General features: G+C 37.2%; 1 pseudogene; it reads left to right on the top strand.

The window, feature by feature from the left end:
• The window catches only part of LOC113241856 (uncharacterized), a 91,770-nt pseudogene extending 71,086 nt beyond the window's left edge, over nucleotides 1–20,684 (top strand).
• The last annotated feature ends 604 nt before the right edge of the window (nucleotides 20,685–21,288 follow it).

Below are 21,288 nucleotides of genomic sequence, written 5' to 3'. Positions count from 1 at the left end.
AGCTGGAGTGAACAGGAAACAAAAGTAGCAGACACAAATTACCAACTTGAGGAATCAGAGAGCTGACATTACAACAGACTCTACAGATGTTGAAAGGATAATAAGAGGATATTATATATAATTGTATGTTAATACTTTCAACAAATTAGAGAAAAATGAATAAATTTCTCAAAAGGCACAAACTACCAAAGCTCATTTAAGAAATAGATAACTTGAATATTCCTATATTTATGAAATAAATTGATTTTTAAAAAACACCCTACAAAGAGAACATCAGAACCAGAGGGCTTCACTGGTGAATTCTATCAAACATTTGTAGAAATTAATAAATTAATCCTAAAATTCATATCGTAATTGAAATAATCTAGAATAACCAAAACAAATTTTTTTAAAAAAGAAGAGATTTAGAGAAAAAACACAACATGACTTCAAGACTTTAATTAAAAACGACAGGGGTGCCTGACTGGCTCAGTCAGGAGGGCACGTGACTCTTGATCTCAGGGTTATGAGTTCGAGCCCCACGTTGGGTGTAGAGATTACATAAATAAACAAACAAACTTTAAAAACCCTACAGTCTCATGCCAGTGTAATGCGGGCATTAAGAAAGAAAATCAATCAATAAATATCCCTGTTACCAGAAGTAGCCTTTCACAAATATGGGCAACTGCTTTTCAACAAAAGTACAAAGTCAACTCAAGAGAGAAAGAATAGCCTTTCAAGAAGTGCTACAGAAAGGGGCGCCTGGGTGGCTCAGTCATTAAGCGTCAGCCTTCAGCTCAGGTCATTATCCCAGGGTCCTGGGATGGAGCCCTGCATTGGACTCCTTGCTCAGCGGGGAGCCTGCTTCTCCCTCTTCCACTCTGCCTGCTTGTGTTCTCTCTCTCGCTGTATCTCTCTCTGCCAAATAAATAAAATCTTAAAAAAAAAAAAAGAAGTGTTACAGAAAAAAAAATGGATTTCTATGTCAAACCAATGAACTTCAATCCAAATCTCACACCATATACAAATATTAACTCAAAACAGATAATAGACCTTAATGTAAAACCTTAAACTACAAAATTTTTTGGAGAAAACATAAGAGGGAAGTACTTAAACCCTGGTTTAAGCCAAGGTTTCACTTTTTTAAAGATTTATTTATTTATTTTACAGGGAGAGAGAGAGAGCACGCAAGTGGTGGGGAGGGACAAAGAGAGAGGGAGAGAGAGAATCCTTAAGCAGACACCCCACTGAGGGCTAAGCCTGACACCGGGCTCCATCCCAGGATGCCGAGAGCATGACCTGAGCTGAAACTAAGAGTCGGACGCTCAACCAACTGAGCCACCCAGTCACCCCTTAACCAAGATTTCTTCAATACAGTATTACAAAGGTGATCCACAAAATACAGAAAAATCGGGGAATCATACTTCATCAAAATTATACATTTCTACTTTTTAAATTGTACTTTTAAGAGAGTAAAAAAGCCAAGCTAATGATGGAATATTATTCAGCACTACAAAGAAGTGAGCTATCAAGCCATGAAAAGACATGAAGGAAACTTAAATGCATATTAAGAAGTGAAAGAAAATCTGAAAAGGCGACACACTGTATGATTCCAAATATATGACATTCTAGAGAAGACAAAACTACGGAGACAGTAACAAGATCAGTGGCTACCCAGGGTTGGGAGGAGGGAAGGATGAACAGGCACAGTCACAGAGAAATTTTAGGTCAGTGAAATTACTCAGTAGGATACTATGATGGTGGATATATGCTATTATAACTTTGTCCAAACTCATAGAATGTACAGCATCAAGAATGAACTCTAAGGTAAACTATGGACTTCGGGTGATAATGATGTATTAATGTAGATTCATTAATGGTAACATAGATACCACTCTGGTAGGTGGGTGTTGATAGTGAGAGGCTGTTGGGGGGGGCAGGGCATATATAGGAACATTATGCTTTCTGCTCAATTTTGCTGTGAAAGTAAAACTGCTCTGAAAAAAGTTTATTTTTCTAGATTTTATTTTATTGCTGTAAGAATACAAGATGAGATGTAAACGCTTAACAAATTTTTAAGTGTATAATATATTATTTTTGGCCATAGGTACAATGTTGTATAGCAGATCTCTAGAGCTTGTATATCTTACTTAACTGAAACTCTGTGCCTGTTTATTAGTAACTCTCCATATCCCCATTCCCCGGCCCCTGGCAACCACCATTCTACTTTCTGCCTCAATGAGTTTGACTACTCTAGATATCTCATAAAACTGGAATCATGCAGGAACCGTCCTTCTGTGAATTGTTTATTTCACTTAGTATAATATCCTCAAGTTTCATCCATTTTGTAATATATGAGAGTTTATATTTATGTCTGGATAATATTCCATTGCATGGATATACCACATTTTCTTTATCCATTTATTCATCAATGGACGTTTAGATTGTTTCCACCTCTTTGCTATTGTGAATAATGCTACAGTGAACAAGGGAGCGCAAACATCTCTTCAAGATCCTGATTTCAATTCTTTCAGATAAATATCCAGAAGTGGGATTGCTGGATCATATAGTAGTTCCATTTTAAATTTTTTGAGGAACCTCCATACTGTTTTCCATAGTGACTGCACCATTTTGCATTCCCACCTACATTGTGCAAGGTTCCAATTCCTCCGCATCCTAACCAACACTTGTTTAACAGAAATGGAAGGAGAAATAAAAACGTTCTCAGACAAAAACACAAAAACAAAACCCAAGCAAAACAAAAGGACATATGGTTAAAGAATCAGCCAACAGATGCTTCCCACAAGAGCAAGTACAAATTTTTTAAAAAAAGAATAGATTAAGAGAAAAATCCAGATGACCTATATATACCCGACACATCTCAGAATCCATGTGTTTAATAAGGCAGGAAAACAAATCTTAATTTCAGCCCCATCAGAAGTGGTGCAACCACTTTGGTCATTCCCCTCCAAGGTATTTGCCCAAGAGAAATGAATTCATACGCTCACATGAGAACTTGTACACAAATATTTACACCAGCTTTGTTTGTATTACACCTGAACTGGAGGCTACCCAAATGTCCACCACACGACCTTGGTGAAACTTCATGCAAATACATCCAGTGGAAGATGCCAAAAAAAGAGTCCACTGAATCTACTTGTATTAAAATTCCTGAAAATGTAAACTAATTTACAGGAGGCAGGAAAGGAAAGGTGGGAATAGGGTTTACAAGGGGACATGAGGAACCTTTTGAGAGTGATGGTTATGCCATTTTCTTGATTACAGTGATGATTTCATGTGTGTATATATATATATGTCAAAAATTACCAAATACGTACCTTATATATGTAAAGTTTATTGTATATCAGTTATGACTGCATAAATCCGTTATAATCAAATTTAAAACACCACTGGTATTGATTGTTGATTGATTTCCAAAGTACCTAGTACACAGGCAGGTTCCCACTGTTGGGCTTAAGTGATGAATAATTTCAGTTGGCAGCGGTAGTGCCAATGCAGTAGTGTAGGTGTGTTTCAGTTTTTGTAGACATGTTACGAACTGAGTTTATATCACAGAGAACAATAAACTATAGCCTTTAAAAGCAGTCTATTCGCCAAAATATAATAAAGCTTTGGAAATAGTCTTGATTTTTCCAAATTATAATTGTGATGTGTACAAAACATTGTCACATTTACACTGTGAATCAAATGCAGTATTTTACATTGTTCTCTGAGCTCCATACCCAATTTTTATTAAAGTTAATGTAAGATCACCTTCTAATTTAATCACTGCAATTAAGACAGCCTAAATAATGACACTCTAACCTATGGTTTACCACTGAGCCCTTGGGAGGAGGCTAGTTGAGAATAAAGACTCCTTTTCAGTTGCTGAACCTGAAACTCAGGCAAGGAAAGGTTTCCATATTCACCATTTAGAAACCAGCTTTTTGGGGCCTATGTTAGCAATGATTTAATTTTGTTCCACTGCAGTCAGCGGTCGGCAGGTGCACAAATCATCTCTCTTAGAAACAATTTTCTCCCTTTAATTCAAATCAATGGGCCAGACTGGTCCTAGGAGTAAAACTACAATTGGCTCCTTAACCTCAGAAGGTCATAGAAACAAGTCAAATGCCACCCAAGAGGGCTGGTACCTGGAAATGAAAGCCCATACTTAGAAGAGAGAGAGATGTAGTGAACTGTTGCCCCAAAGAGTCTGCAGCTTCCTGCTCCTTTTTGTCAGCTTTCATTGAAAGTGATCAGCAATACCTTCTCGTTGATTGACAGATTTCCACTGAGAACTTTTCTTTGGTGTTTTGATTTAAATATATGTAAGTGCTAGATGATGGTATGAGAGAAGCGATACCGGAGCACAGAGGAGAAAGCAAGGATAATTACATGTGGAAATATGATGGGGTGGTCATGCTCAATGGTGGATTCCTTGAAGAAATTCCATTTGCTCTCCCTACTGAAGGGTGGGTGGATTTCAACAAGCAGATCTGGGGAAGATTAGGGGACTGATGATGGAAGGACAGGATGGAGAGGAAGATTACAATCAGATAAGTGGGGATTTTTTTCCATTCTCAAAGAATGAAGAGTTATCATTTTGAATCGAGGCATTCACAGAACTCTATTAAAAAAGTTTAGTTGTGCTGCATGGGAGGAAGGGTCAAGTGAGAGATACTCTTCACTCCTTAGCTTGGTGCACGACTTATGTATGTGCAATTCCTGTTTCCTGGGTACCTGTCTCTCCCTATTCTTCTCTTTGCCTGACATTTGTGAATACATTGTACCTATAGAAAAGAGATAAAAAATATATTTCATAAGCATGGTATAATACAGAAATTTTGCCTCCAAATGTAAATCTAAAATCTATTATGATGACTAATTTCAGAATGACATGGTAACCCTACAGGTAAAGTTTGCCATATCTATTCCATCCACCTTACGAAAATTCGAGAGTGTCTACACATGCTAATATATATTTGAGAATGTGTATTTTAAGGAGCAACTAGAACATTCCTGAGCTGTGGTTTCATGAATCTTCAAATATAAGGCTTACTGTTGATTAATATAAATAATACCCCCTGACTTGAATTCATGTGTCAGACGATGAGTGAAAGACTGACAAAGTCAGACCTTAGAGGTCATGTCTGCCTTCCCCCAAATCATGCTTTTTCCAGGAAAGACCACCTGAAGAAACAGTTTTCCTCAATTACTAAGAGAATAGTTTACAGTATATCCAGGAGTTCGGAGATTTCTTGGAAAACCTTCAGGTCCATGGCCTTTGAATATGTTAAAGGTCCCTTACTTCCGTCATCCTGCCCAGGGCCAGACAAACCTCTGTCCTTTGGGAATACACAGCGCTGGTCGACCAGTTAGTCGGGATGTCTGAGTAAGGATGTCTGAGCTCCAGTATTGGAATTATTTTTCTCCTCATCCTAGAACCCTGAGTGAGTCCTTTACAATTCCTTGCTTTCATTTCCCCGTGACAGGAAACTGAGGTTGAAGTTAGTGTTACAAAAGAGCCATCTGCTATTTACTAAGTGACGAAATAAAGGTATTAACATTCTGAGGTGCACCCATAACTGAGACCTCAGTGAAAGTTTTCATTAAATCTTAGTTACATTGAAGGTTCAAATTGGACGACAGAGGCAATACAGTGAAGTAGTTACGTGCACAGACTCTACGTTCAGGCTACCTGAATTCAAATCTCAGTTTCACCACTTCCTAGCTCTGTATCTTACCCTTTCCGGTTGTTCCCTCATCCAGCCAATGTGTGACAAATAGGGTTTTTGTGAGTTGTATATATATTTAGGTGTGTGTGTGTCTCTGTATGTATGTATATATGTTACGGTAGTGTCACCTATTATTCTTTCTGTAAGCAGAAGATGGAATGAAAGGACACAGCTTATAGTCCTAACGCTGAGATTTGATGCCAGGAAGGCCTTAGGTATGTTCTTTCCCCTTTCAGCTCTGTGTATTTTCATCTGGTGGGTTGAACCAGAGGGTGTCTAACTTTATTTCCTCAGGTTGGTTATACTGTCCATTAGACATAAAATTTGTCATTATTTCATATTATTCCATAATATTTCATATACTAAACTATTTAAAAAAAACCCCAACTCCATTTTGCACTATTTTTTTTTTTACCAAAAGGATAAATCATAGGAAAATGTTATTTTGCAGAAAATCATTTCTGCTCCGTGGTTTAACATTGAAAAAGATGCCTGTGTCTGCTGAGATAGGAGTTACCAAAGATCACAGAGTCCGACTGACCTAGTTTTCGCTAAACATTGCAGTGGATTTATAAAGTAAATTTTTGGCTCCTGGCCCTCCACCATCCCTGTATGACGGCTTTTCTGTAGGCTCGCCTTCAATTTCATGAACATATTTCAACTCAGTATTTCTTTCAGGCATTTTCAAAACCACCAGTGGAAATGAAACTGTTTTTTCCCCTTGAGTTGACATCATTTTCTTAATTCCATCTTCAATTTATCTGTGAGAACCACAGTCCCAGTGAAGGAAGAGAAACTAGAATGGGCTATACAGTGGCTCAAAATTCCTCTTCCAGTCTTACTATCTTGAGGGTCTCTGTTCTTTGTGATTTAAAAGGCTCTATGGGTCTCATATTACATATGAAGAAAACCAGTAGAGGAAAGTGACAGGGGGCAAGTTTTACATCAATGTAAAAAAATAACTTTGCAACCGACAGAATTATTTACCAGTTTATTTGGTTCTCTTATGAAGGATATTTTTGAATAGAGAAGTAATGAGATGGAACCAGAAATCACTCTTTTAAGAGGAGACCTTGGTATTAGGTAACTAAGACTATGTACTGCTGTGGCTAGCAAAATCAGTATTTAGAGCATAGGCTTTGGTAAAAGAGAGACATGAGTTCAAATTCTAGATTCACATATTACTAGAGTAGAGCTATATGGCTTTGGGTAAGGCTTAATAATCTCTCCGAGTCTCACCTACCTCCATAACATGGCGATCGTAATTAATAGCTAGCTCATAAAGTCCTTGTGAAAATTAGGTGAGGCAATTATGATTACTACATGATATTTAGTAAGAGGAAAGAGTTATTTTTGCTTTTTTTATGTTTATTTTTGGTGTTTAAAGAAGATTCAGAGAAAGTGATGTTACATTGTGTATCTTTTTTTTTTTTTTTACTAATAATGACATACTTAGGCATAAACTATGTGGGCCTCTCTATTCCTCAAGTCATTGGTAAAAGTAGCAGAAGGCTCTAAATGATGTCCAATGTTCAACAATTTGCCCTAAAAAGTGTATAGCCTAGCCCAGGTTCTGACAAACGGGTGAGTTATCGCAGCTTGTCTTAAAACTCATTACTGTTTCTGTGAAAATAAAAACTAATAACTGGTGATTTTGCAAAAGCTGCTCTAAATTGAGACTTTTTAAAGTTTGAATAAATGTCCTGAATTATTTTCATGTCAATATCTCTCGTAACTTAAGCCACAGATTTAATGATCATTAAATCAAATTCATTAAGTTTTGGAAAAGGAAAGGGGTTGAAAGCATTTGCATTGGGAGGAGGAAAAGATCATAACCTTCTATATAGTATTTAACATGTATTTACTCAAAACAGTCCAGAAAAATACTTTATTCATAACGGCATAAGAGTCCATCACCACATAAATAATATTTTAGAGGACAATGAAATTAAGGTTCTTTTAATTGGCCAAATCAATGGTGATGATCATGAAAATCATGATAGTGGTGATGACGATGACAGCAGCGGTCTTTTAAAGAGTAACCAAGGGCTTTTCCATGATTTTCAGTTAGGGTGCCTGGACCTTTTATCTCAGGGTTTTCTGTTTTTAATGCCCCTGTTATTTTCAAGTATATAATAACCTGGCAAGTGTTCCATAAGTATTTCCCAGTGGAGAAATCTGAGGTGATTTTTCAGTAAGTGTAGTACAGCGTATTATTTGGAGTCCGACAGAACTTAGTTACAATACTGGCCCTGTCACTGTTTTGGTGGGTGTCCTCGGTCAATTTATTTAATCCTTCTGAACTATAGTTTTCTTATCTATAAATGGTGATAAAAATAATCTAGCAGGGTGTTGTGAGGATTAAATGAAATGATACACATAAAGTAATAATTCAATAAAGTAATTAAATGATTTGCGGTACATTTTAAGTATTTAATGAATATTTAGTTTCCTTTCCTTCATTATTTTATATTTCTTCCCCTATACTTGGAGACAGAATAGTGTAAAAAAAGCGGGGGGAGGGGCTCTGGAACCAAATGCATGGGTTCAAATCTTACTTCTCCCGTTACTGGAATTTACTAGTCCTGTGACCTTGGGCAAGTTATATTAATATTTTATGCTTTAGTTCATTCAGCTGTAAAATGGAGAAGAATACAAAGACTTTGTGAGAAGGAAATGATAATACACGTAAGAAACTTGAAGAGTACCTAGAGCATAACAGATTCTCAGTAAATTATGTGCTAATGTTTTAACATTGACTCGGGTTTGTAGTGAAAGAAACACATTTATCTTTTTGAATGTGAAATTACGGCCCAATTAATAGTGAATATGTTGAGTGGTGCATTTCATTGAAGACAATAATTGTGTTATCTTAACATCAACTAGTATTCCTCAAAGATTTTTTAAAAATCATTTACACATTTGTTTAAAATAATAACAACAATGTGTCAGATGACTGTATCTTATGGATAAGTGAAATGAATGATGGCAATGTTATAAAGGACAAGAGGAGGGACTCTAGAATATTCTAAGATGCCTATACTACCTATGAAGCAATATAGCATTGTTTGAAAGTCGGCCAAGACTAGTTGTAAATGTGTATTTCAAACTCTAGGAAAATAATCAAAAACTTAAAACAAGAAGTAAAATTGACATTCTAAGAAGGAAGAAAAATGGAATCATATAAAATGCTCAATTAAAACCAGAGAAGGGAGAAAAATAGGGAAAGACCAAAAAAAAAAAAAAAAAAGAAAAGAAAAGAAACAAAGAACAATGGCAACAAATAGAAAACAATTACTAGTATGATAGATATCAATCCACCCATATTGGCAATCATGTTAAATGTAAATGGTTACATACACCAGATAAGAGACAGAGACCACCAGAGTTGATCAAAACCAAGACCCAACTATATGTTGTCTACAAGAAATCCATGGTATATGTAAAAATACAGCTACATTAAAAGTAAAGAGATGGAGAGTTATACCAAAAATCAAGAGAAAGCAGGAGTAACTATATTAATTTGAGATAAGTCAGACTCCATAACAATGAAAAGTATCGCAAGTAAAGAGGGGCATTAACATAATGATTAAAGTGTCAATTCTCTAAGAAGACAACATAACACAACGAAGACATAACTCTATGACATTAAAATCCTTAACATGTATGCATCTAACATAACAGAATCAAAACATTTGTACCAAAATCCAACAGAAATTCAAGGACAAATAGACATATCCAGTATCACACTCAGAAATTTCAATACTACTGTATTATTAACATATCCAGCAGGTAGAAAATCAGTAAGGATATAGTTGAACTGAACTGGATCTAACTGACATTTATAGAAATCTTCATCCAACAATAGCAGAATACACATTCTTCTGAAGCTAACATGGAACATTCACCATGATAAACCAAATTCTGACTGTAAAAAAATACCTTAACCAATTTAAAAGAATGTAAACCACACAAAGCATGTTCTCAGATCAGAAATGAATTAAAATTACAGGACATTCTGAAAAAGTTTAAATGACAGAAACAATAAAAAAAATCATTGGTTACCAGGATTTCTAGGGGAGAGAGCAAGGGAGAGCTTAGTTGGAGCAGAGGGTATTTTTAGGGTGGTGAACTAATTCTCAATAACCCTGTAGGGGTGGATGTATGACATTATGCACTTGTCAAAACTCATGGAAAGGGACAACACGAACAATGAAAACTAATGTAAACTATGGATTTTAGTTAAAAATGATGTTATCGATATTGGTTAGCCAACTGTAACAAATGTAGGGCACTACTAGAAGAGGGTCACAGGGAAAACTGCTGGCAAGAGGACTCCCCCCTGTACTCTCTCTTCAAGCTTTCTCTAAACTTACCACTGCTCTAAAAAATAAAGTCTACTAATAAAAATAATCACTTATACACAGTATAATTCCTTTAGAGATGATTGACTGAGAGATATCAGTGGGAAGTTCATGGAAAAGAGGCATGATTATTATTCATCACCTTTCTAGGCCAGGAAAGATTTTTCTCTAGTGCTTTGCCACAATCCCAGTGATGTTTGAATAGAAATGGCTAGACCTTTCATTTTAATAACTGTTTATACAGCATTTATTGCTTTAACCCTTAAGGATGAAAGAAAAATGCTAACGAAATATACAACCAAACCAAACAAAAGGTAGTGTTGTGATTTGGGAGGACATAAGGAGCATGAGTAAAGAAATGGACAGGAGTCTGACCATGGCAAGTAAACAAACATAAGGATACCAGCTTTGCCAAAAATTAAACACACACATGCATGCACACACACAGAGAAGTCCAAATATTATTTTATCTCCTGACATTTGAAATTTTTTCAATACCTACAAAATTATATATTTGTATGTTCACATATAATTTTCTTTAATCCATGAAATACTTTGCAAAAATAAGGAACTTTCATGGCAGTATCAGAAACCCAAAGAACTACAGCCACATTAAAGTATATATTTTAGCTTCGTGAAGATATAATTCATATCTTCATGAATTTAAAGTGTACAATTCAATGGTTTCTAAAATATCCATGTCTTTTCTACAGCATGGGACTGTACAAAAGGTTTTCTTGTTAATGAATAGAGTTGGCCAGCACACATATTTGCAACTGGTTTAGGATGATCCAAGGAATCTCAAGGTATTCACTTGCCTTAAGGAATTCCTGGACTAGTATCGCTGCCAGGCACCTGACAGAGGCAAACCCAAATCTTCCCTAGAGCAAGGTACTTCTACCCTGGATCTCAAGGACTTCATTGCTTTTTTTTTTTTTTTCTGCTTTAAAAATTACTGCAAATTCAGTGGCCTAAAAGACAGATTTATCTTAAAGTTCTACAGATTAGATGAGATTAGAAGAAGCTTTAGATTAGGGTCTATATAGCAGAAGTCCAACCCTGTGTCTCCCTAAGTCAAAAGTCATTGACTTGCCTTTTCTAGGTGCTAGAGGCTACCTGCATTTCTTGGTTCACACAACTTTGAAGTCCCCAGTGTTGCATCTCCTAGGCCATTCTTCTTCACACTCTCATCTCCTTCTCAATATTTTCTTCTGCCTCCCTCTTCCACTTTTAGAGACCTTTGTGGTTACACTGGGCCTACCTGATTCAGAGTAATACCTCTATTTTAAATCCGGCTGATTAGCAACTTTAATTCCATTTTTAATCTTAATTTCCCACTGTCATGTAACCTAACACATCCACAGGCTCCAAAGATTAGGACGTGGACATATTTGTGGATGGGCATTATTTTGCTTGTAACATTCTCCATACTGACAATTTTTTTGGTGCCAATAGCATTACACAGTCAAGAATAACCTAACATCTAGGGTGCTCTGAACAAGAAGAAACATAAATAAACACAGGTAGTAGAAATGGAGTAAAGAAAAAAAAAACTTCCTATGTTGGAGTGGTCAGAGATGATAAAACAACTGATTATTACAAGATGTGACTTGTAAGTATGAAACTGTCTGGAAATAGGAAACCATAAACAGATCTAGCAAACTTACCATGGAAACAGACTTCTAGAAATGAAGTATATAATAAATATAAAACAATGTATATTTCTTCTTTTAATAAAAGCAGATCAGGTAGTTCAGACCAGCAATAATGCTGAGCACAACTAGAGGGTCTGGACAACATTTTTATAGGATAGCTTTAAGGGACTGCAGAACTAATAGGACATTGAGGAATTACGGGGTCAATATTCAGGAGGACACAAATCCAGAGAAGAGATCATAGGACTTAAGGTGTCCTCCACCCAAGGGCATCCACCTACTCTGGAAGATGCTACCAAGAGGCTACAAAGCCTGGCATTCAAGACCATCAGAGTGTGATCTTAGCTGAAAGTTAAGCTTATCTCCCTTTACTCTCATAGTACAGTGCCCAGCGCTTAGGCATTCATGGGATAACTGTTAAACTGAATGGTGGTTATACTTTGTGCCTCAGGTTTTACGTGTTATTAGTTCTGCATCCAAGCACATTAACTACTTATACTAAAACTCTCTTGAAATAAGAAGCAGGCAATGATAAGATGAAGATCACCAATTCAACTTCCAACATTTTGATAATGGTTGTGATCTAGAACCTTGTTATTAAAATTGCAACACAGAACTCACCAAATCATCAGCCATTTTATGCAACTTGTATGAGCTGTTGTCTCTATGTTGCTTCCCGTCTATTAAGGCCATCCTGCTTAGAAGCTATGTGTAATCATTTGCTCTGATAAGGATCTATTCATTATCTGCTTCAGTGAAGGGCGGGTCATAATGACCAGAGGAGTTCAGAAGCTTGAGGAGTTTATAGACAGCCAAGCTCAAGCATGAGTGAAATTAAACAAAATAATAACTATTTGATTAGGATGCTGATTCACTGTTGATAAAATTTTGATTATTGTTGTGTTTTATAAAACTAAAATAATACTATATGGGAAAACATTTTAGTTGATTGTTTTCATGGTATTTGCTTGAATATGACTAATATCTTGATATTATAATTGAGAAAATTATATTTTCAATAACACATTTTAATTTAATCTACTTCTGATACTAATTATTATAATAGATAAATGAAGGACTAAAAAATAATTCAACATTATATTACCAAATTGAAAAGAAAAATAGTACAAGGGATTTTTTCCCCTCTTGCTTCCAGCATTAATCAAATTTCAATCAGAAAATCTTCAATAACTCCTAAACTCGGTTGATTATTAATTTTTTTGTCTTTTTGAAGATAATGAAATATTTGTTTCTTGCTTTGGGTTTAAAACAATTTGAAATTTGAAGATTTTGCTCTAAAACAGATTTCAAAAAGGAAATGCAGCTGTCTTCATAAATAAACTGATTATTTTAATAATTGTTATGACTGATCTTTTCCTGGAGTGAATGTATTTTAAATTCCTTATTTTCCTAACAGATCCATTTGGTGCTGCATGGTTTCCAGTTATGATCAGCTTGATATATTTTTTAAACCTGAAAGAGAGTTGCACATTTGAATATATTTTCTATTCCAAGTGATTATTTATGAGAAGTAGCATAGTCCATATTATCCAAAGGTGGTCTTTCTAGAACCAATACCTTTTATGTTTGAAAAGTAAAATGAAAAAGTCTCAGTTAATATGAAGATAGTCAGAATCTCTGGATAACTATTGAAGACTACGCAGCTGACCTGCATTCCTTCAGAAAAATCCAAATGCTTCATCTTTTTTAGTAGGGTTGATCCATTCTTTCCCTGCCCCCTGCAAGATCCCCTTCATTTTTGTTTCCTCTTCATTCAATGAGTCAAATCCTGTGCCAAATTCAGAACCTACAAAGCTGGTTATGTCATGATCTCTGTTCTCATGGGGCTCATGAACTGGTAAAGCATTCAATCTTGGCTACACATTAAAATTATCTGGAGCATTTTTATAAAGATCTCAATGTAAAGATCACACTCCAGAACCATCAAATCAGACTATTAAGGGAGGAGGTACCCAGGCATCAGTATTTTTTAAAGCATCCAGGTCCCTCCAAACTATTGTCAAAGTTGAGTAACACTGGTTAGATCAATGATCCCCACATTTTAGAGACATGCCTGTATCAACTACAGGGCTGGCCAGAGCATAGATTAGTGGGAAACAGTCTGGAATTTCAATTCAGTGGGTCTGTGGGTGGCATCAGAAATTCATATTTTTAACAATTACCAAAGGATAGATCAATGGTTCTCAATCCTAAATGAACATTACAATGACCTGAGATGCTAAAAAACAAAACAACAGAAACAACAATAAAACACAGCACTGCCTATGCCCCACCCACAGAGGTCTGGCGTCACTGGTCTGAGACAGAGCCCCAGCGTTAGTTTTTACAGGTTCTCTAGCTGAGTTTCATGTCCCTCTAGGTTTGAGAACCAGTGATTTTTTGGAATGAAAAGATCTCAAGCCCTGAACATACTGAGATAGAGGACAGAGACATTTGTATGCACAGAAAAAGATGTAATGGAGTATAATGCAGGAAATGGTGCTATGCTCAAAGACAGTACATTGGAAAAGTCTCCCCTAAAAGTGGAGATACTTTAAATTAATCTTGATGAAGTTAGTCAGATGGATGCGTATTCTAGGTCCATTTGTCAATTCACCAAAAACCATTTAGCCAAATTATCTCAGGTGTCCCTTTAGCTATCCTAAATAAAAATTTCATCTAAGGACTTATTTTTGTTTTTATAATAGTTATTAATCTGCCTTATATCATTGAATAGGTAGTTGCATAGATTTATATCCTGTGCAGTTTTTTTCCCGAGTCATTTTTAAAAATTAAGTGTATATATATATATATATACACATAAGGAAAATGGCTGCCGAGAGCGCCTGGGTGGCTCAGTCAGTTAAGCGTCTGCCTTCGGCTCAGGGCATGGTCCCCGGGTGCTGGGAGCGAGCCCTGCACTGGGCTCCCTGCTCAGTGGGGAGCCTGCTTCTCCCTCTCCCGTTCCTCCTGCTTGTGCTCTCTCTGTCTGTCAAACAAATAAATAAATAAAATCTTAAAAAAAAAAAGAGAAAGAAGAAAGAAAGAAAGAAAGAAAGAAAGAAAGAAAGAAAGAAAGAAAGAAGAAAGAAAGAGAGAAAGAAAATGGCTGGTGCCTGGGTGGCTCAGCCGTTAAGCGTCTGCCTTCAGCTCAGGTCATGATCCCAGGGTCCTGGGATCGAGCCCCACATCTGGCTCCCTGCTAGGCAGGAAGCCTGCTTCTCCCTCTCACACTCCCCTTGCTTGTGTTCCCTCTCTCGCTGTCTCTCTCTGTCAAATAAATAAATAAAATCTAGAAAGAAAGAAAGAAAGAAAGAAAGAAAGAAAGAAAGAAGAAGAAAGAAAGAAAGAAAGAAAATGGCTGCCTAAATGCATAGCTTTACTGCCATTTTCTCTGGACTTTGATCTGATTATCTTTCCAGGAGCAGCTCCTGGATTGAGTAAGCAGGTGATGCAAACAAGGCCTCGGTCTCTGCTGGGCCCAAATGCAGAGGGGCTGAGGAGAACATTGTGACCCTCGTTTACACGCATTTTTAGGAAATGTAAAACTGTAGTGATATAGGCAGTCTGTCCTTTGCTATCTTGTCTGCCGCTCCCGTGCGGCAGATGCAATAAACTTCTCTTTTGTTAAAAAACAAAAACAAAAATGAAACTATAGTGATATAAAGCCGTTTGTTGGTTGCCTGGAGTCAAGGGTAGGTGTGGGGATTCATCCCAAAGGTGCAGGAGGGAACTTTTGAGGACGAGGGACTATTCTAAAACTGGGTTGTTTTGGCGCTGTAACCTGCATAGACTTAACAAAACTCATCTAACTATAAACTTAAAAGGGTTCAATGATAATTGTTAGTAAGTTATGCCTCAGAAAAGGTATAAAAATGATCATTTATGGAAACTGACAAGCTGAGTTTTAAACTGATATGAATGTACAAATGTCCAATAATAGTTAATGCAATCTTGAAGAAAAAACAAAAAACAATAATAAAAAGAAAAACAAATAAAAATGGAAGGGCTTACAGTATCAGGTATCAATAATAGGTACAATAATGACGTAGTAATTAAGATAGGGTGCTGTTACTTTGAGGATAGGCAAATAGACCAATGGAATAGCAGAGAGAATATAGAAACAGACTCACATACACAATCAACCAATTTATGAGGAAGGTGTCACTGCAGTATGATGGAGAAAAGATTATCTTTCAATGAATACTGGATACCCTTGCAGGGACAAGGGATATACACACACATACACATATACACACTCTGACTTTACATCATACGCCATAGTCAGTTTTGATCGATTGCAGAACTAAATGAGAAAAAGGCATAACTAATCCATGGCATTACAAGTCTGAGCAGTAGTTTTCCATGAGGGGAAGGCACCTGGGATGCTGAACAATTTATTGTTCTTATTTTTTCATCTAAGATCTGGTTAAACAGATGTGTTCAATATGTGAACGCTCATTTAGCTGCACCATACTTAATAAGTTCGCATTTGTGTATATCTTTAAACCTTAATAATAAAATAAGACGGGGTGCCTGGGTGGCTTAGTTGGTTAAGCCTCTGACTCTTTTTTTCTTTTTTTAAAGATTTTATTTATTTATTTGAGAGAGAGAGAGACAGCCAGCGAGAGAGGGAACACAAGCAGGGGGAGTGGGAGAGGAAGAAGCAGGCTCCTAGCGGAGGAGCCTGATGTGGGGTCGATCCCATAACGCCGGGATCACGTCCTGAGCCGAAGGCAGACGCTTAACCGCTGTGCCACCCAGGCGCCCCAAGCCTCTGACTCTTAATCTCAGCTCAGGTCTTGATCTCAGGTGAGTGCAAGCCCCAGGTTGGGCTCCATGCTGGGCGTGGAGCCTACTTAAAAAGTAATAAATAAAATAAAATAGGACAAAGATACAGAGATTAAAAATAAAGAGATGAACAAAATTAATAATAGACACATATGAAAACTCTTATCAAAGCATAAATTTAAGTACAATAAAAAATTAAAGCCACATCAAGCAATAATAAAATATGCAGCTTACACGAAAGCTCTGGCAATCAAAATATATATGTAGCAAATCACATAGAAGTAAAATAAAGCATGAGGCGCCTGGCTGGCTCAGTCAGGAGAGCCTTGCGACTCTTATCTTGGGCTCGTGAGTTCGAGCCCCACATTGGGTTAGAGATTACTTAAATGAATAGATAGATGAACCTTAAAAAAAAAAGTTAAATAAAGCAAAAACTATTACAAATGCCAGAAGAATTTGAAAACAGGGCAGTTTTTACTTGAACACTGGAATACATTGGAATACAGTTCTTCCATAAACAAAGAGATCTATCAGATGAGAATATGGAATCACATGGGGTGGTTAATTAACATACATTAATAATATACATTATATGTATGCATATATATGCATAATGTGTGCATATATTAATGTATACATGATCACATAACTTGTTTCATATGAGAAAAATAATATATATTTGTGTATGTCTATGAATATTTACAAAAAATAATATTTAGCAACAACGGAAACCTTAACAAAGATTTAAAAATCTTTTTCATGTCATATTCTCTGATGAGAACCCAATGAAATTTGAAATAAAGAAGTAAAAAGGTCAAGTTGAAAAAAATGCTTAATACTTAAATTAAGACTTACTAAAACGGTCTTGGCTCAAAGAGTAAAACAGTACTGAATTTGTAAAATTTCTTGAAGGGAACAAGTTGTAGAACTTTTCATACCATTATGTGATCCAGCTAAATCTATACTAACTGAAAAATTATAATTGTCATTTTTAAAGAAGACAGGATTAATGAAGGAGTACAAATTTAGGAGAAAATCTAAATATGTTCCTCATCCCTTTCAAAGCTTCCGTGTTGTCTTGTTTAAAGAAACACTCCCAAACCTAAGTCTCTCTTTAATATTTTTATATTTCTCCTGATTTTTAATCCTTATGTCCATTTGAATTTATTTTGTAAGGTGTGAAGTAGGGATCCTCTCTCATTTTTATCTAAGGTGATACAGAGTTGACATAGTTGTCATTTAATAAAAATAATCTTATCCTACTGAATTGCATACAATTTAAATTTCATATTAAATTCCCAATTAGCACTGGGATATTTCTGTACTTCACAGTTGAAAGGATCTGAAAGATGCAGGGTTGGGGATTCCCATGACCACCCCACTCAAGTCACCTATTTGGACTGTGTAGAATACAGATGAGTCTTGGAGAATGACAGTGGATTATCACAAGCTTAACCAGGTGTTGACTCCAATTACAACCACTATACCAGATGTGATTTCATTGCTTGAGCAAATTAACACATCCCCTGGTACTTGGTATGCGGCTATTGATTTGGCAAACGCCTTTTTCTCCATCCCTGTCAATAAGAACCCCCAAAGCGGTTTGCTAACAATACACCTTTACTGTCCTACCTCAGGGACACATCAACTCTCCAGTGCTATATTATAATTTAATTTGCAGGAATTTTGATCACCTTCTTCTTCTACAATATGTCACACTATTCTGTTATATTGATGACATTACGCTGATTGGACCTAGGGAGCAAGAGACTACTCCAGATTTATTGGTAAGATGTTTATATGTCAGAGAGTGGAAAATATATCCAACATAAGTTCAGAGGCCTTTTATCCCAGTGAAATTTCTAGGGGTCCATGTCAAGCTATCTCTTCTAAGAAGTTGTTGCACTTGGCCTTTCCTACACCCAAAAAAGAGGCACAGTGCCTAGTGGATTTTGGAGACAACATATTCCTCATTTGGATGTGTTAATCCAGCCCATTTACCAAGTGACCCAAAAAGGTACTAGTTTTGAATGGGGCCTAGAACAAAAGGAGGCTCTGTAATAGGTCTGAGCTGCTGGGCAAGTTACTCTGCCCCTTGGGCTATGTGATCCAGCATATCCAATGGTGCTTGGGTATCCATGGCAGATCGGGATGCGGTTTGCAGCCTTTGGCAGGCCCTCAGAGGTAAATCTGCAGGCCCTTAGGATATTGAGCAAAGCCTTACCATCCTCTATAGAAAACCATTCCACTGTTGAGAAACAGTTCTTGGCCTACTATTGGGCCTTAGTAGACACCGAATGCTTAACAATATACCTCCAAGTTACCATGCAACCTGAGCTGCCCATCATGAACTGAGTGTTATCTGACCCACTAAGCCATAAAGTCAGGTATGAACAGTAGCATTCCATCAGCAAATGAAATTGGTATATATGTGACTGGGCTCACGAAACCCCTGAAGGTACAAGTAAGTTGCACAATGTGGCCCAAATGGCCATGGTCCCTACTGTTATTATACTACCTTCCCTCTCTTAGCCTACACCTATGGACTCATGGGAAGTTCCCTACAATCGCTTGACAGAAGAAGGGAACACTTGAGCCTGGTTTCTAGATGGTTCTGCATGATATGCAAGCAACACCTGGAAGTGGACAGATACAGCACTATAGTAATTTCAGGGACATCCTTGAAGAAAGTAGTGACAGGAAATCTACCCAGTGGGCAGAACTCTTGGCCTGCAAAGAGAAATGGCCAGATGCATGATTTTCTATGGATTCATGATCTATGGCCAAGCATTTGGCTGGATGGTCAGGAACTTAGAATGAACATGAATGAAAAACTGGTGACAAGCAAATCTGGGGAAGAGGTATATGGACCTCTCTGAATGGCGGAGGGGTTGATGTGAAGATACTTGTGTTCTTTGTGAAAAACTCACCAAAGGGTGACCTCAGCAGGGGAGAATTTTAATAATCAAGTGAATAGGATGACCTGGTTTTGGGATACTAGTCAGTTTCTTTCCCCAGCCATACCCATCATCATCCAATGGGCTCATGAACAAAATGGCTACATTCGTGGAGATGGAGGTTTCACACGAGCTCAGCAGCATGCACTTGCACTCACCACAGCAGAGTGCCCATTCTGCCAGCAAGAAATCGACACCGAGTCCCTGATATGGCACTGTTCCCCAGGACGATCAGCCATCTACTGGTGGCAGCTTGTTTGCAACAAACCACTTCCATCGTGGAAGAGGCAGCATTTTGTTCTCTGCATATGGATTTGCCTTCCAGGCATGCAATGCTTCTACCAAAACTACCTCACAGAATGTTTTATCCACTGTCATGGTATTCTACACAGCATTGCTGCAGACCAAGGAACTCAGCAGAAAATGAAGTGCAGCAATGGGCCCATGCTCATGGAATTCACCGGTCTTACCATGTTCCCCCCCATTCTGAAGCAGTTGGCTTGATAAAATGATGGAATGGCCTTTTGAAGACTGAGTTACAATACCAGTTCGGTGGCAATACCTTGCATGGCTGGGACAAGGTTCTGCAGAAGCCTCTGAATCAACATGCAATATATGATGCTGTTATTCGCATTGATAGGATTCACTAAGGAATTAAGGGGTGGAAATGGCAGTGGTACCACTATTATCTTTAGCAAATCACTAGTAAAATTTTTGCTTCCTGTTCCCATGACCTTATGGTCTACTCGTCTAGAGATCTTGGCTCCAAAGGGAGTAATGCTTCCATAAGGAGTCACAACAATGATTTCATTGACTTGGAACTTAAGACTGCTGCCGGGCAACTGTGGACTCCCTGTGTCTTTGAATCAACAGGCAATGGGAGTTCCTGTGCTGGCTGGAATAACTGATCTTGTTTCCCAAAAGGAAATTGGACTACAACTTCACAATGGAGACAAGGAAGACCATGTCTGGAATACACAAGGTTATTTAGGGCATCTCTCAGAATTACCATGCCCTGGGATTAGTCAACAGATAACTACAATCACATAATCCTGGCAAAACTATTAATGGCAGAGACCCTTCAGGAATAAAGATTTGGATCACTCCACCAGGCAAAGATCCACAACCAGCTGAGGTGTTTGCTGAAGTAAAGGCAATATGGAATGGGTAGTGGATGAAGGTAGTTATAAATACCAGCTATGACAAATTACCACTTACAGAAATGAGGACTGTAATTGTCATGAGTATTTCCCCCTTATTTTGTCATGAACGTTTGTGTGTGTTTATATATCTATATATCAATATCTATATGTCAAATCTTTCTTTTCCTCCCTCTCTTCTTTACTTTTAATATAACATTAGGTGTATTGACTTTATATTATAACAATTAAGTATTATTAATTTTTCATCATACTACCTAAGTTATGGGATATCAAGAAGAGTAAACATCAAAGACTTTACATCCTCTTCTAGAGAAAGCGTAGTGCATTTTCAGTAGTACACAAGAAAGTTGTTTGGTGGAATTATGACCTCATCAGTGCTTTCAGGCTAGTATGGTTTAAGGAGATGTGTTTGGGTACCAAGTTGACAAGGAGTGGATTTGTGATGGGTAATTTTACCCGTAAAATTGACTGGACCATGGGGTGCCCAGATATGTGGTCAAAAATTATTTTAGGTGTATTGGTGAGGGTGTTTTTGCATAAGGTTAACTTTCAACTGGCAGGCTGAGTAAAGGCAGATTGCCCTCCCTAATGTGGGTGGCCCTCATCCAGTCAATTGAAAGCCTGAGTAGAATAAAAAGGCTCAC

This window comes from Ursus arctos, chromosome X (genome assembly GCF_023065955.2).
Source record: "Ursus arctos isolate Adak ecotype North America chromosome X, UrsArc2.0, whole genome shotgun sequence".
NCBI classification, from domain to species: Eukaryota; Metazoa; Chordata; class Mammalia; order Carnivora; family Ursidae; genus Ursus; species Ursus arctos.
Note: the sequence above shows the minus strand (reverse complement) of the source record. Positions and strands in the feature narration are given on the sequence as shown.